Here is a 14,009-nt window from a genome sequence, read left to right on the forward strand (position 1 = left end):
GCCGGGTCTGTGCCTGGGTGGGCAGCTGCTGCTGCTCTCCTCTGTGCTGCTGCTGCTCTCCTCCGCTAATCGCTCCCAGCAGTGCTACTAAATCAGACTTGGTGGAGCCAGGAGCGGGGAGCTGGAATGCTGGCCCTGGAATGCCGGCCCAGGCGCAAAGGCCTCTGCTGGCTTCCTGCTTGCTTTTTTTTTAGCTCCTTCCCTCAAACTCACCATTTGTTTAGAGCCAAAGGGCCAGCTGGCAGCAGAAGAGGGGCTGCTGAGGATGGGCTTTGCAGGGAAAAATGGGGGTTCAAATATTAAAAGAACCCAAAGAACCTCACTCCCCTCCCCACAAGTTTAAAATGTCATTTGTTGTTGTTTGGTGTTCCTGTGCTAACCCTGTTCCTCTGCTGACCCTGTTCAGTGCTAAACCTGCAAAGCCAACAAACAGGAATGCTACTGGAAAGTCCTGCTTAAAATTCTGAGCTGGGGATTTTTCCGGGTGAAATGAACAAAACAATGGAGGATTAATTGGGGTTTTTTTCAGTGTCTTTAAAGGGAGGCTGTGGTGTGGCTGAGGAATTTGGATGTTTTTAATCAAGGTTATCGGGTTAGTGACACCTAATTAACAAGAAAATAAACCTCCTTCTGTGTCTGTGTGATGCCAGGATGTGGCTGGGGATGAGATGGGGAGGTACCACCTCCTGAAGGGCTGGGCAAGGACCAGAGCCTCACCAGTGCTCACAGATGGGGCAGTCCCAGGGACTGGAGTGAAGGGAAGCTTAGCATGAAGTGAGGAAAAAGGCATCTATTAAAAGAGCCCAAGATGAAGAAGGGAAAGCCATTATCAGGGGGAAAACCACAGTCTGCAGGAGGGAAGTCACCAGCAAAGGGAGGTGTGGAAAGTGAGCTGGGGCATAGCGACCTTGCTGGAGGGAAGGGGCTTTTGTGATCCATCACATGCACTTTATTACGTGTATTTTTGGTTGTAAATACTGGCCTTTATGGAGTGAGACCAAAACCACAAGTTCTGCTGACAAGTCCTGCTTTGATAAGCTTTAACACGTGCTTTCTTAATTGTTAAAGGTCTTCCACAGGAGAGGTGATGGGTGATTTCTCCTTCCAAAGTTGTCTGCACCATAAACACATGCTCGAGGGGATGGCCTTGTAAGGACTAGGGCAAAAATGTCAGCTCTAGGCAGGTAACTGGGTTTTCTTAAAGTAGCAGGGGCTGCCTGAGTCAGCTGCAGCAGAGAGCTCCATCAGCACAGCTTCCAAAGCCAGAAATGCTCCTGCTTGCTCACCTGGGCTGTTGGGCAATGAAAGATGTCACCAAGATTGCAGCTGGAGGGGAGTGGGTGTCTGTATTTTAAACACATCTCTGTAATTGAACAGTGCTGCTATTGATCTGGAAAATATTGTTGAGCTGTTGGACTAGGCTTAATCCTCTGCAGGCTGGGTTTTACTCTCTCCAAATAGGATTACTCATTTTTTCCATATTTCTGTGTTTGGTTTAAATACCCGTGACAGCTACAGAGGCTCGGCTTTCTGATCCCAGCAAGGGTGTCAGACTGAGGAATTGGTGTATAGTGTTAGGGGAGATTTTTTGGGGTATAGGACATCAGTTCCTGGGTGTTTTTTCTTCACATATGCAACCACATAGCAGGAATAAGAAGGTAGCTTTTTCCTGGGGGGGAGGCGTGTGTCCCCCACTAAATCTGTGGCCAGAAGTAAAGTTGCAGTAACTTTAGGTTGTGCTGAATTCCTTGTCTCACCTTTGCTCCCATTGGGGTTTTTTTTGCAGGGTCTGATCATAATTCTCTTATTTTGACTATTCTGTGATTGTTCTGGATGTAATTTCTATCAGCTCAGTTAAGGCCAACTTGTAATACATTTGTACCCTTCTCTGAAATGGCCCAAAAGCCAAATCTGCTCACCTTCACTCCTGAAGGAGGCAATCTGATTAAATTTACTTGACAAATGAAACTTGTTACTGTAATCTGCCATGTGCTAATTTAAATAAGAGATGTATTGAAAGGAGGATGTTTGTTAAATGTGATAAATCTGCTAAGAATGGGGAGGTCTAATCCCCGTGTGGGACAGATGGGTGTCTCTGTGTGCTGAGCTTGAACTGAAGTCAGTGAGCCTTCTCTGCAACTCTACCAGCATCACTTCAAAGAGAGCAGTCCCTTCTTGGCTCTGCTGGCTTGTAAGTAAGGCATAAAGAAAGCAATAAAATGTTTGACTTTCCTGCCAGACCTGAGCCTGGAGGAGGAGAAGGATCCCAATTGGTTTCCATCAGATTCCAGTTAGCATGAATTTACAGTTTGCACTTAGCCTGATAAATGGCTTTGGCTGCCTTGCTGCATTTGGGTTTATTTTTCTGGGCTATGGAAAGTGGTCAGCTTAAAAAGCCAAAAGCTTTCCAGGGTTGCCCTGAGTACGAGTGAAGCTTCTTTCCAAGGTGAGAACACAGCAGGCAAAAAAAATAAAGTGAAATCATGAAATATGGGTGGAATAGAAGAGAAATCCCAAGTTGCTCGGGCCTCCTGTGCTTGCTGTGGCAATGGGCTGTGATAGGCATACAGATTCCACTGGAAATTGGAAAAATTCTTCAGATTTCCTCGCTTTCCTCAGAAACCACACTTAGCAGCAGGTATCAATAGCTCCCAGTGTTCAAACTCTGTTTGCATCGTTCTTTCCATGGAACATTCCCAGGAGAAGAAAGCAGAGGCAGATTAACGTGGCGAGCCAGGGAAAGCAGTTCCCCCATGCTGCCTGCAGTTCTCCTTCCTTCCACTGCAGTGGTCATGTCTGGGTTGCAAAATCTATTTTCATGCAGATTTGGGGGGAGCAGACTGGCCTCTCAGTTACATAGATGTGCTGCTGGAGGTTGGTAAATGACAAATCTCAGTGTGTGATTGTGGCATGCCTGTCTGCAGCTCCATGGACCCGCCTCTGCCAGTGGTGAGCTTGGGAATGGGGCATGACTTGGACAGGTTTAGGCACATGGGTCACATTTAAGGTACAGTCCACAACAGAGGTTTTACAGACTCCTACTCAGAGCACCCAGGTGTCCCCACTTTTGGTTTTTATGCCTTGAGAGCCCAAAACCACACGTGCATCTTAATCTGAGGCTAGGCCATGAGGTCTGGCATATTCCCACCCCTCTAACCAGAAATGGGGATCTTTCCCCAGGGTACTTGCATTTTGGCAGAACACCACAGCAAAGAGTGCCTCTCATTTCATAAAGGTTTATAAACCTGTGTGAATCATTGTGACTGTGCTTGGAGGGGCCTGAGTTCGTCATGTTTCAAACTACTTTAGGTTGTAAAAATAAGGAAAAAGATTTCTGTGTCCATGGGTTGACAAATGGTAGTTACAACCCAGTTGTCAGAGCTGGGGACAGCTTTTGTTCATGTAAAGTGAAACATTTACAAGCTGTTGAGGTCCTTTAGTTCAAATTTGATTAAGAAAGGTGAGGGAGCGTGTAATGCCAGTTACCTATTGCAAATAAAACCTCCAGACTCCAGGCCATCTCATGGACCTTGTAAGAGGGTTTTCTGTGATGACTTTGACCCAGAGACCTGGCAGTTCCCAGGCTGCACCTCTTGAGCATCTTCTGTTGGTCATCCCCCTTCTTTCTTGTGCTCAGACCGAGGTCAGCTTTTGAATTCATGGGCTGGTTTCATGCTGGTTTGGTGATGCCGGGACAGGGCTGGACAGGAAACAGTGATGTCTGATGCAAAACACTTCATGCCTTAAGCATAGGGCTGCATCCATGGTACCATCTCCACTGCAGGCAAAGCTGCAGCATGAGCTTGCTCCTTCTAAGACATCAGAGAATCCACATGAGAGCTGTGGCTGTGAGCGTGACCACGGCCGGGGAGGGCTCCTGCGAGGGACCTCACAGCGCCAGGCGCCGGGGAGCAAATCATGTGACACGAGTCCATAGGAAAATAACTTTATTAATTGTGGAGCCCATGCAGCTGGTTGGATTTTTTTGTCTCCCTTCATTGTCTGTATAATTTAGAGATGATTTTTCCATCTCGGCTTATGAAATATTGAGAGCTTCAGTATTTTGCGCAACCTTCATCAAACGCGGCAGAAGCCCCAGCGAGCTCAACTTGCTGAAATTAAATGTTTCATTGACGTGCCTTGCCAGTAACCCTGCCAGCAGGGACTGGGGCACAGAAGGAAGTGAGTGCCCACAGCCCCTGCCTGTTCCCAGCCTGAGATCTTGGCAGGGTGCTCCAGGTTACCCCTGTGCTCATCCTTGATTCTGACTCGCTGGGTTTTTTTTTAGCTGAAGCGTGTGAAATCGCTGCTCTTAGTTGAGGTTTGGAGGTGGGAGGGGAGCTGTAAATCTGTGCCCTCTCTGCCTGCAGCCAGGCTGCCCTTCTCAGAACAATGTGCTCACCCAGCCAAGGCTGCAGCAGCTTCACGTGCTTCTACAATGGCTGAAAGTCTCCTGCCCAAACACTTCCCCTGTTACCATCCAGCATCCTGCCTGTAGTGGGGGCCCATCCTCTGCAGGCCTGTGTCTTCATGGATGCATGCTGAGCCTGCTCACAGAGTGCTTTTTAACACTTCCTTTAAAGCCCTTTTCCCCCCCTCCCTTTACAGCCTTTTCCCCTCCCAAAGGGAAGTAGAGGTACCTTACACTAATTAGGAGTAAGAAGCAGAGAAGCCAGGGGTGCAGGGTTAGGTGGGATGCTGGGGGGCAGTACTTTAGGAGGTTTATGGATGTGGCTTGGCAGTTAGCCTACAGGAGCACTGGAAATTTCTTAAAAAGAGGCATTTTGCTGTCTGTGAGCAAGTAGATATCCCAGCACACCTCTGCCAACTGCAGAGAGTGCAGCTCCTGCAATTTCTGGGCTTTTAAAAAAACAGCATCCCTCAGCTTGGGCGATGGCAGGCTCTTAAGTTTGCTGTCCTGGCAAGGTGTGTAGGGCTCTGGCTCTCAAAAAAAGTAGCTGGAGGGAGAGTTAGCATTGCCTGCAAAGATTTGGAAAGGATTGTATAAAGACCTGAAGCCTCTGAGCTCAGAGGAATACGGACTGGAGTGGTGAATCCTTCCTGAGGTCTTACAATGTGCCTGTGCGTGGTCTATAAGCAAAACACAAACGTCACTTCTCCTCCTGGAGTGGTTTTCATGGGAGCTGGGAGGAGGGTGGGATGGAGGAGGATGGTGTGGGCAGCAACTGGAGGAGTGTCTGCCCCAGCAGCAGCCAGGGCCGCCCGTCTGCCTGGCGAGGGATGAATGCTGTGTGTAAATCCAGGCTTGCCCGGCTGGCTGTGAATGGTGCCAGGCTGATGGGATTAGTCAGGGGCCTCCAGTTAAGATCTGTTGTTCACACGGCTGTTCAAAATTACCAGGAGGTTTGTAGGTGGCAGAGCTGCCACGTCTGTGGATGAAGCAGGGGGGAACGGTGGAAGGTAGTTGTGTGGGGTGGGTTTCTGTGCCGAGCCTGCCTTGCTGCTGCCGGAGCCCTGCTGGAGTTTACTCCCCGTGTAAAACATTTCGGATTTACATTTTCCTTTAACACTTCCTCTTCAATCCGAGTAATATGTTACACATTTAATTGCTTTCCCTTTGAATTTTCCAGCCCTCGTTTGGTACCCTTGCAACATCAGTATCTTGTTATCTTGTTGTTGCTTCTAATTGCTAACACATGCCAGCTTTCCAGCACAGCGAGCTCTGGCGCTGGCGCTTGGAGGGGACTTTGCAGGGAAGGAAGATTTACGTGCATGGGGAAACCTTCAGAAAACGCATTCGCTGGTTTACCCAACGGCTTCTCCAGATTTCAAAACCCAGGGCTAAGGCGAGGGCTGGTTTCCAGCCGGCGCTGCTTAAGGCAGAGCTGATTTTGGGAGGGTCTCTCTGGTGGAAGCGACCCACAGAGCACTGTGAGCCCCCCCTCCCCTTTTCTCCCCCCCCCCCCCCCCCGCCGCCGTCTCGCTCTTGTTGCCGGCCATAAACAAATTACGTGTATTTAACAAGTTAATGTCAGGCGCGCGCGAGGCGCTGGTAGGTGTGTGCTTGGTGACATCAGCTGGCGAGCAGCCTGGCAGCAGCGCGGCGCAGGCAGGGAGCAGGCAGGGAGCCCAGGGTGTGTGCCTCTGAGCTGGGTATTCTGGCAAGGTGCAGAGCTGGTCTGTTTGGCAGGACCTTCCCATCTGGGATCCATCTGTGTTTCCCTGGAATCGGACAGGCGGCTCCAGGCAGTGAGAAATCGCAGATGTGCGGGACCTGACACATGTCCAGCTAATGAAAGGAGAAGGCAGGCTGGGCTCCGGCTGCGCTCGAGGATCACGAGCCGAGGACGAGGAGGAAGAGCGCTTTTATTTATATTTCAAAGAAACGAGGTGTATTCAACAGCAGCTGGATCGTTGCAACCTCGCTGTTTAGGGTAAGCAATAGATGGGTCTATTTTTAAACGGGACCGGGGAGGGCGCAGCAGCTCTGGGGGCAGCGGGGGATGCTCGGGGGGGAGCCTGCTGAGCCGCCCGGCCGCCGAGTAGGTTTGAAGAGCGATGCGGGGATTCGGCAGCGGGCTGGGGAGAGCCTCAACCGTGAGCACAGGTAGAGGGGGAGGGTGGGAGCGGCAGCTGCAGCGGCTCACCACCCAGCCTGCTGCCCGGCCACTGCAGTGGCTCTGCCGGGGGAAAACTTCAACAGCAGAGCCGGCTGCGTGCGTGGATTCTGCAGCTGAAAAAATACCCAACTCTCTGAGGAGAGCTGCCTTGGAGCTCTCTCTATGTTGCTATGCAATGGTTTATTATTTTTTTTTCTTATTTTTCTCCCCCCCCTCCATCTCCCCCGTGAGCTGAAGGCTGGGATTCAGCGTTTGCTGGGGAAATGGCAAAGCAGGAAGGGTTTTGTGTCTTTTAGCAGAAGGTGTGTTTCCGCTGTGCCTCTCGTTTCTGCACGCTGATCTGGAAGCTGGGAGGGTAAATCTGCAGAGGTGCATTTCGGTCCATCGGCTCCCAAATTTCCTCAGTTTTCTCTGTGTTTTCTCTGCATTGTGGCAGAGGCTGCTCCCTTTTTGTCTTCGCTCTCCTCGAGCAGCAACTGATGCTACCAGCATCTCAATCTCTCAGATCAATTTTGTGATACCGGAACAGACTTCCCTGCCCTATATATTTTCACTGTCAGGCTGCAGACTGCTGTGTTTTCTTTTATTCCATTGTAACCTCCCGATCTTGCATTTGTATTTTAAACCTGCACTTCCCCACCCCTGTCCCTGCTTTTTGGGAATGTTCAGCAGTTGAAATTGCTCCTCCAGCCCTCCCGAGCAGCTTGTTCTAAAGATCCCTCTGTTGCATGATTGCTGAGCTGCCACCTCGGGTGTGTGCTCTGCAAAATATCACTGTGTTTTTCTCCCCCACGACAGTCCTCGCAGTCCTTTTTGTGTGCTGGAGAAATTCTGCCCAGCCACAGGAGATGCACCAAAATCCTCACTCAAAGTTTGAGAAGCTAAAATGTGGCTGAGGATCGCGTGCTGTCGAGCTGGGGGAAAAAAAGAGGAGAATATTGGCTAGGCTGTTTGGTGCAGGGTGATTCCCTTTGGAGCACTTTGCTGGTGCTTTGTCCGGGTTAGCTTTAAGTGTGCCAAATGAGAGGGTTTCCCCAGGGAGAGTGTGGTGCAGCCTGGCTGGGCTCCCTGGCAAGGTGCTGTGCTGCTGCGTGGGCTGCAGCTCCATGCTCCTCCAGTTTGGCCACTCTGTGTACCACCTCAAGGTTTTCCTTCTCTTGCAGCGTGGAAGCATTTGAGTATAGGCTTTTGAAAAATAGAGGTGATAAGTCTGCTTTTATAGCCACACCAAACACCTCCTCTGTGTCCCTCACTGTCCCCGGAGAGGAGGTGGAGGGAGCTCGTGCTGCCTGATGCTCTGCGACTTCAGCGTCTCAGGGGGCACAAAGGAGGCACAAGAAGAAGGAATAAAGCCCAACAAACCTCCAGCAAAGGCATAAGGGGTGTGATGGTATCTAAAAGCAGAGCCATGCTCCTCTGCTGCAGCTCTTCCAAGCACTCCCCAAGTCTGTGAAGGTGGTGTTGGAGCATCTGCTCTCCCCGTCCCTTTGCAGGTTGGGCTCTGATTAGGCAAACAGAAGTTTTGCTGGCATCAGGGCAAAGTGATTTGTCCATTAAGAAAGTAATTTGATGGTGTCTGCTCAAGCCTTGCAGAAAACTCTTTTGTTGCTTCACAGGTGGTTCTATGTTTTTGAAAGGATTTGAGGTGCCTGCCAAGCTGAGTGCTTAGATGAGAGGTGGTTGTATTTGGGGAGGAGATAGCTTGAAGCTCAGTGACCAGTCGTAATAACTTTACAGAAGTGGGGTAGCACATCCAAGTGAAGGTGGGTTTTTTTCAGACTTGTCTGCTAGATTATGTGATTTTTCTTTTTCACTATTAATATGAAAAAGATGTTTAGTCTGACTTTTGGGACTACCTAGGTTTCATGTAAATGACTGTGGGTCCTCCCCAGCCAGATACACCAACCCCAGCAGACCCATTGGCTAGGGAAACCTGCAATATGTAAAACTAAGAGAACCCAGTACAAGGTAAAAGGGATAAAGCAAAGGGAATTTGAGCAATTATTGCCAAGAGGAAAGCACAGGAAGCCAAGTGAAGGATTTGAAGATTCTGAGGAAAGAGCAGAATTGCCAAAGGCAAGGAGAATAAATCATTACTCGAGAGAAGTCTGTTACACAGGGAATGCCCGGAGGAAGAGAGCAGAAACTCCATCTAATAGTGAAAAGGCCAAAACAGTGCTGCCAAGTCGGGTTGTGCTCTGCCTGGGGATGGGAGCCACGGCCCCTGCTCACTTCCAAGATGCTGCTATTTTTGCAAGTTGCATCTGCTCTTTTTTGCAGAGGCTTGTTTAAACCTGCCAAAGCCAAAATCGAAGGGGGTTTTTCTCACTGTGGGTCAGGCTCTTGGTTTGGGGTTTTTCCTTCCCTTTTGTTCCTCCTAGTCTCCCAGGACCGGTGCCTCCAGAGAGTAGCATTTCACTTCTTAATGCTGCCTTGTCTCTTGGATGGAACGGGAGTCCCAGATTATTTCACTGCTACCTACCAGGGCTTTGTCACACGTTGCTTACTGGGGGTTTTGGCTTGTATGGGTTATCACTGAGGCACAGGAGGCAAGAGAGAAAGAGCATGGTTTGACTTTAGGAGCTGAATTTTCAAAGGAACCAGCTCCTCCGTTCCAGAATGGACCATCAGCAGGGTTTTGCAGGAGGCAGCACTCTCCCACGGTTAGGCACTGGGATGGGTGAGCCAGGTGGCCTCTTATTTTTCTCCAGCTCTGGGATTTTTTTTTAAGTTTTTGGACAAAAACCAAGATTTGTTTGACGTGCATGTGCAATGTTTATAGTATAGCTGGGTAGCTGAATAAAGTCATTTGAGGACTTGGGCATATGGAGCAGATTTAAGGCGATGCTGGCTGGTTCTTAAGCCTGAACAGGAGAGAGATGGTGGGAATCTGTTGCCTACTGGGGTTTTTTTTTCCCCCCATAATAAGGGCTGGCTTATCTGTACTTGTCCTGGACTGGATTGTGAGCTTGCCTTTATCCCAGTATCTAGTGACTATTTCCATATCTGATTGCTTGTTTGTAGCTAGGTATGAAATGTGTTTTGACAGACACTCCGGAGTGGTCCCCGGGGTTAGCAGCACTGCAGGTCTCTGGGAGCCTGTTCAACTTTTATTTCTATGATGGAGACTGTCCTAATTCATGCAGCATTCAGGGAAAGGCTGCAAGAACCTTTGTTTAGAGCGAGAGCAGGAGCCGGGAAGAGCTGGCGAGCGCCGATCCCGCAGTACCTAAACGCTTGGGTTCAGTCCCTGGGTCTGCAGGCAGTTTTCTGAGGCTTTGTGTGTCAGCAGCTTACGTCCAACAGGACAATAGCAATTTCAGAGGTTTCAAAGCATTTTAAAGTGTAACTATCATGCCTTTTATTAGGCTGGGCAGTGGCATTTTTATAAGCCAAGCTTAAGGTTTTAGAATAATGTGCATTGAATTTCCTTGGCACGCTCATGGCTGCAGCACTCCTGTTTTCCCTGTCCACGGTCAGACTTTTGCTGCTGAACAAGGACAGTTGCAGGTGACTAAAAGCCATTTAGAAGAACCAGGAGTGTTACAGATCCACTGCTTGGTTGCTCTTTGATCCTATGGAAACTTCAAAGCCAAGAGTCAGTTTTCCTTCCAGCAATAGGCAGCCACAACCTGACGGTGGGCTGTGGCCTTGGCATGAGCCTGGGTGCAGCTGAACTTCCCAAAACTTGGAAGGGATTGAACTGAGGTTTTCTATGAAGGCCACAGGTCTTGTGCCATGGGCTCACTGGAAGCCGTGGGCTATATTGGGCTCCTCCATTTCCCTTCAGAAAGGAAACTTGTCACGCTGTTCAGAGGAGCCTGTGGATCTGTGCAGGGGAGAGCTGGGCAGTGAAGCTGGGGAAGGGGCTGGAGCACAAGTGTGATGGGGAGGGGCTGAGGGAATGGGGGTGTTCAGCCTGGAGAAGAGGAGGTTGAGGGGAGGCAGGAGCACTCTCTGACACTCCCTGGCAGGAGGTTGCAGTGAGCTGGGGGTCAGTCTCTGCTCCCAAGTAGCAAGTGACAGGACAAGAGGAAACAGCCTCAAGTTGCCCCAGGGGATGTTGAGATTGGAGCTGAGGCAGAACTGTTTCCCTGAGAGGGGTGTCAGCCCTGTGCCAGGCTGTCCAGGGAGCTGGGGGAGTGCCCAGCCCTGGAGGGATCCCAAAGCCCTGGAGCTGAGGTGCTGAGGGCCAGGGGTGAGTGGTGGGCTGGGCAGGGTGAGGGGAGGGCTGGGACTGCAGCAGCTTCAAGGGCTTTTCCAACCCAAAGGATTCAATGATTCAGCGCATACCCATCCCTTTCAAAAGCATCTCTCTCACTCAAAAATCCCAACAAAGCCCCATAAGTATTGGCAACCGCCATTGAGCTCACCCCAAACGACGGGAGGAGGAGGAGCAGCACGCTGCAAGCCCGAAAGGGCTCAGACCTGTTGCTGCGAGGCAGGCTGTGCGTGCGGCAGGCCGGCTTGGTGCGGGCCCGGGCCATTGTGCGGGAACAGATGTGGCGCTGCCGCCGCGTGCCGTGCGGCCTGCCGCTGCTCCCAGCGCCAGGTGCAGCCATTGTTCCGCTGCTCCCCATTCAGCGCCGCTCCCCGCCCGCTCACGCATTGTTTCTCCGGGAAATTAGCATTAAAAACCCATCCGAAACCCCCACGTCCCTCAACTGCAGGTGACTGTTATTGGCCCCAGCTGCCACCCTTGTGCTTGATTACTTCCATATGGGCTTGTGGTGAGAAGTAGGATCCACTTATTGATTTTTTTTAGGTGTATTTCCCCCCCCCCTGCTTTTTATTCCCCCCGCCCCACACAGACACTTCAGCGTTCACAAGGAACAAAACCCTGAAATCTATTAAGCCCCTGATAGGCTCCAGTTGCTGTTACAACTGGGATGAATGTTTTACAAGCAAAGCTAATTACACCCTCTCCCTGCTTTCTTCCTTCCTTCAGCCCCCACCCTGTAAATGTAAAATAACCATAGGGCAATTGGTCATAAATTCAGTCTTTGCAGTGTCCTGAGAGGACGCTGACAGGAAGAACTCTGCTGGGCTTCGGATGTTTGGTTGTTTGGGTTTGCTGTGGGGTTTTTTTTTGCTAGGAAATGGTGTCTGGCATATTGCTGTGGCACATGTAGTAAAGGGACACACAGATCCCAAGCTGGGTGTGGATAGAAAAGGAAAACATAATTGAACAAGTGGATTATAAATTTGTGAGTGCAGTCAACCTTTGAGAGGAGCCAAAGAGAAACTACAGGCCAGTTGAGGCTACAGAATTCCAGGAAGAGTGTGATTTTTCTCCAGATACAATTTATCTGTGGGGCAGCAGGTTGTATCAAACCCAAGCCTCCCAGAATCTCCTCTGGGTTTCCTACTGGCACAGTGGTGTGGAGCAGCCTGGATTTGCATTGAGGTGAGATGTGCTGCAGTTAGTAACAGGAGGGAGAGGTGACATCTCTTTCTGCCCTATGTAGGACTTGAAAAGGAACCTGTTCTGCAGAGGCACAGAGCACCTTCAGTGAGGAGAGCTGGTGGGTCATGTCCTGAAACGAGGGGACCAGCCCACACAGCCCTGACCTACTTTGTGCCAGGCAGGGATGGAGCAGAGTGGCAGCTCATCTCCGTGCTGGAGGCATCAGGCACAGCTTTCCTCTGTGCTTCTGTCTGAACAATTTGGGTGACAAAGCCCAGTCCTGGTCTGGAGGTCAGTCAGTCGACTGGAGCACATACCTCTGGGGAGAAGCGTTGGGTTTCCCTTTTGATTCACTGGGCCTCCCAAAAGGAGTTTGGTTATGCTGCAGCTGATGAGGTTTGTGCTGGTGGCTCCTGACAGAACAGCCTCCTGAGGAGTGATGGTCCTCAAAGACCCACAGCCAAGATGCTGCATGCTACCGCCTGGGCCTGAGCAGGCTGCTTGATGACAAAAGCCCATCAAAGTCCTCGTAAGCCTCAATTGTTTTGGCTTGTAAGGTTATTTCATAGGTAATCAATAGAGTTTGTGTCTTTACATCCTCAGTGGTGCCCCAGCAGCCACTTCCCTGAGATTTGTCTTGTTCCCTGCCAGTGGTGCAGTGTGCAGCCCTGGCCAGCTCGTGCAGACACCTGACAAGGGGGTGCCACAGCCCCCTCCTGCTCTACAGATACACGTGTGCAAGCCTCTAGCTAGAAAAGATCTTGGGTGTGCTCCTCTCCCAGAGCAAGATGTGGGAGACTTGTTCAAAATGGAGAACGAGTCTTTATTCAAATTCCACAGCCTTTTTGGACGAAGAATCTCTCTCATCAGTCTGGAAGGAGGTGCTGCAGTGAGTCTTTTCTCAGTACAGAAGACGCTGGAACATCTCGGGGTTGTTTGGTTGACCTCAAGATTCCAAAATGCACACTTAAGGATGGGGAATGGACCTGTCCCAAGACTTTGTCTCTCAGCATTGGTTCTTTGGTGTTTGTGAGGCTGACCTCTGCCTTGAGGTCCGTCCTGCCTGGATGGATGGGACCCACCAGTGTGGTTTGTGAGAAGGATTTAAAATAAGAATTGAGATTAGTACCTGAGAAGGTGAGTTTAGCTGGAGTACTCGGGTTATTTACTGCATGTACCTCTTCCCTGGAACAGACCTGTCCTGGCTTGGCTGCCAGGCATGGACCACCCAGATCTTCCTGGGAAGCAGCTGTGCAGGTACAACGGCTGTAGGTTGTGCACTTGTGGTTGTGAACTTCTAAAACCCCAAACCCAGCCCCTTAGAGGTGTTGTGCAGCATGGGGAGAGTCACAAGCTAAACCAGGTCAGAAGAACGGATGAAGCTCACAAGACAACAGTATCTTGAGTGTTTTTCCTCGTACTTGTTTTAAACCCTTCAAAGTCAAATCTCAAACTTAGGGGGTTTCTTCTCCCTAATTAAATTAACAGGCCATATGGTGTTTACTGTGAGTGCCTGCAATATGGAAGGAGCTACCTCCTGGATCACTTTCTTTTTTTTTAGAAGAAGCTGCTTTACCTGATGTCACTGTTCTGAAATGTTCTTTTCAGCAGCAGGCGTGGGGGGTTATTTCAGCCACCTCGCCATCACCTCCTGATCCTGGGGATGAGCCGTGTCATAACCTTTTCTGCTTCTGCAGCCCTCTTTTGTCTTCTCCCAGCTTTTGTAATGCCATTTTGCTTCTTAGTGGGACTGCGTGTACAGGTCAGGGGATTTTCATGCTTTTTCATATGAAGGTCGTGATTCCTGTGCTTAGAGCTGAGGAGCACAGAAAACCACTCAGGGTGCTGGGGTCTGGCGGGTGGGGGATGTTATTTTTAACAACTACTATGTTTTTTGTTGAGGGTAACGTTACCCTCTTGGGAATGTATGAGACTGAAAGTTCTTTATTAATCTGCTGGGTTTGTTTTTGTTTCTTTTAAAAAAATAAGTTACTTTGCATTTGCTGCTTTTATCTCTAAAT

The 14,009-nt window shown here is 50.0% G+C and overlaps 1 protein-coding gene across 3 annotated transcripts in view; it reads left to right on the forward strand.

Annotated features, from left to right (window-relative positions):
- The window catches only part of CBFA2T2 (CBFA2/RUNX1 partner transcriptional co-repressor 2), a 64,661-nt gene that overhangs the window by 18,241 nt on the left and 32,411 nt on the right, over positions 1–14,009 (forward strand). Inside the window, exon 1 of one of the 3 annotated variants that reach the window (XM_062008878.1) lies at positions 6,311–6,395. The exons of the other annotated variants lie outside the window; for them this stretch is intronic. The gene's annotated coding sequence lies outside the window, so the exon portion shown is untranslated. Of the gene's footprint in view, positions 1–6,310; positions 6,396–14,009 lie in introns of those variants that run through there. 3 annotated transcript variants of the gene reach the window in all.

This window comes from Colius striatus, chromosome 16, assembly GCF_028858725.1.
Source record: "Colius striatus isolate bColStr4 chromosome 16, bColStr4.1.hap1, whole genome shotgun sequence".
Taxonomy (NCBI): domain Eukaryota; kingdom Metazoa; phylum Chordata; class Aves; order Coliiformes; family Coliidae; genus Colius; species Colius striatus.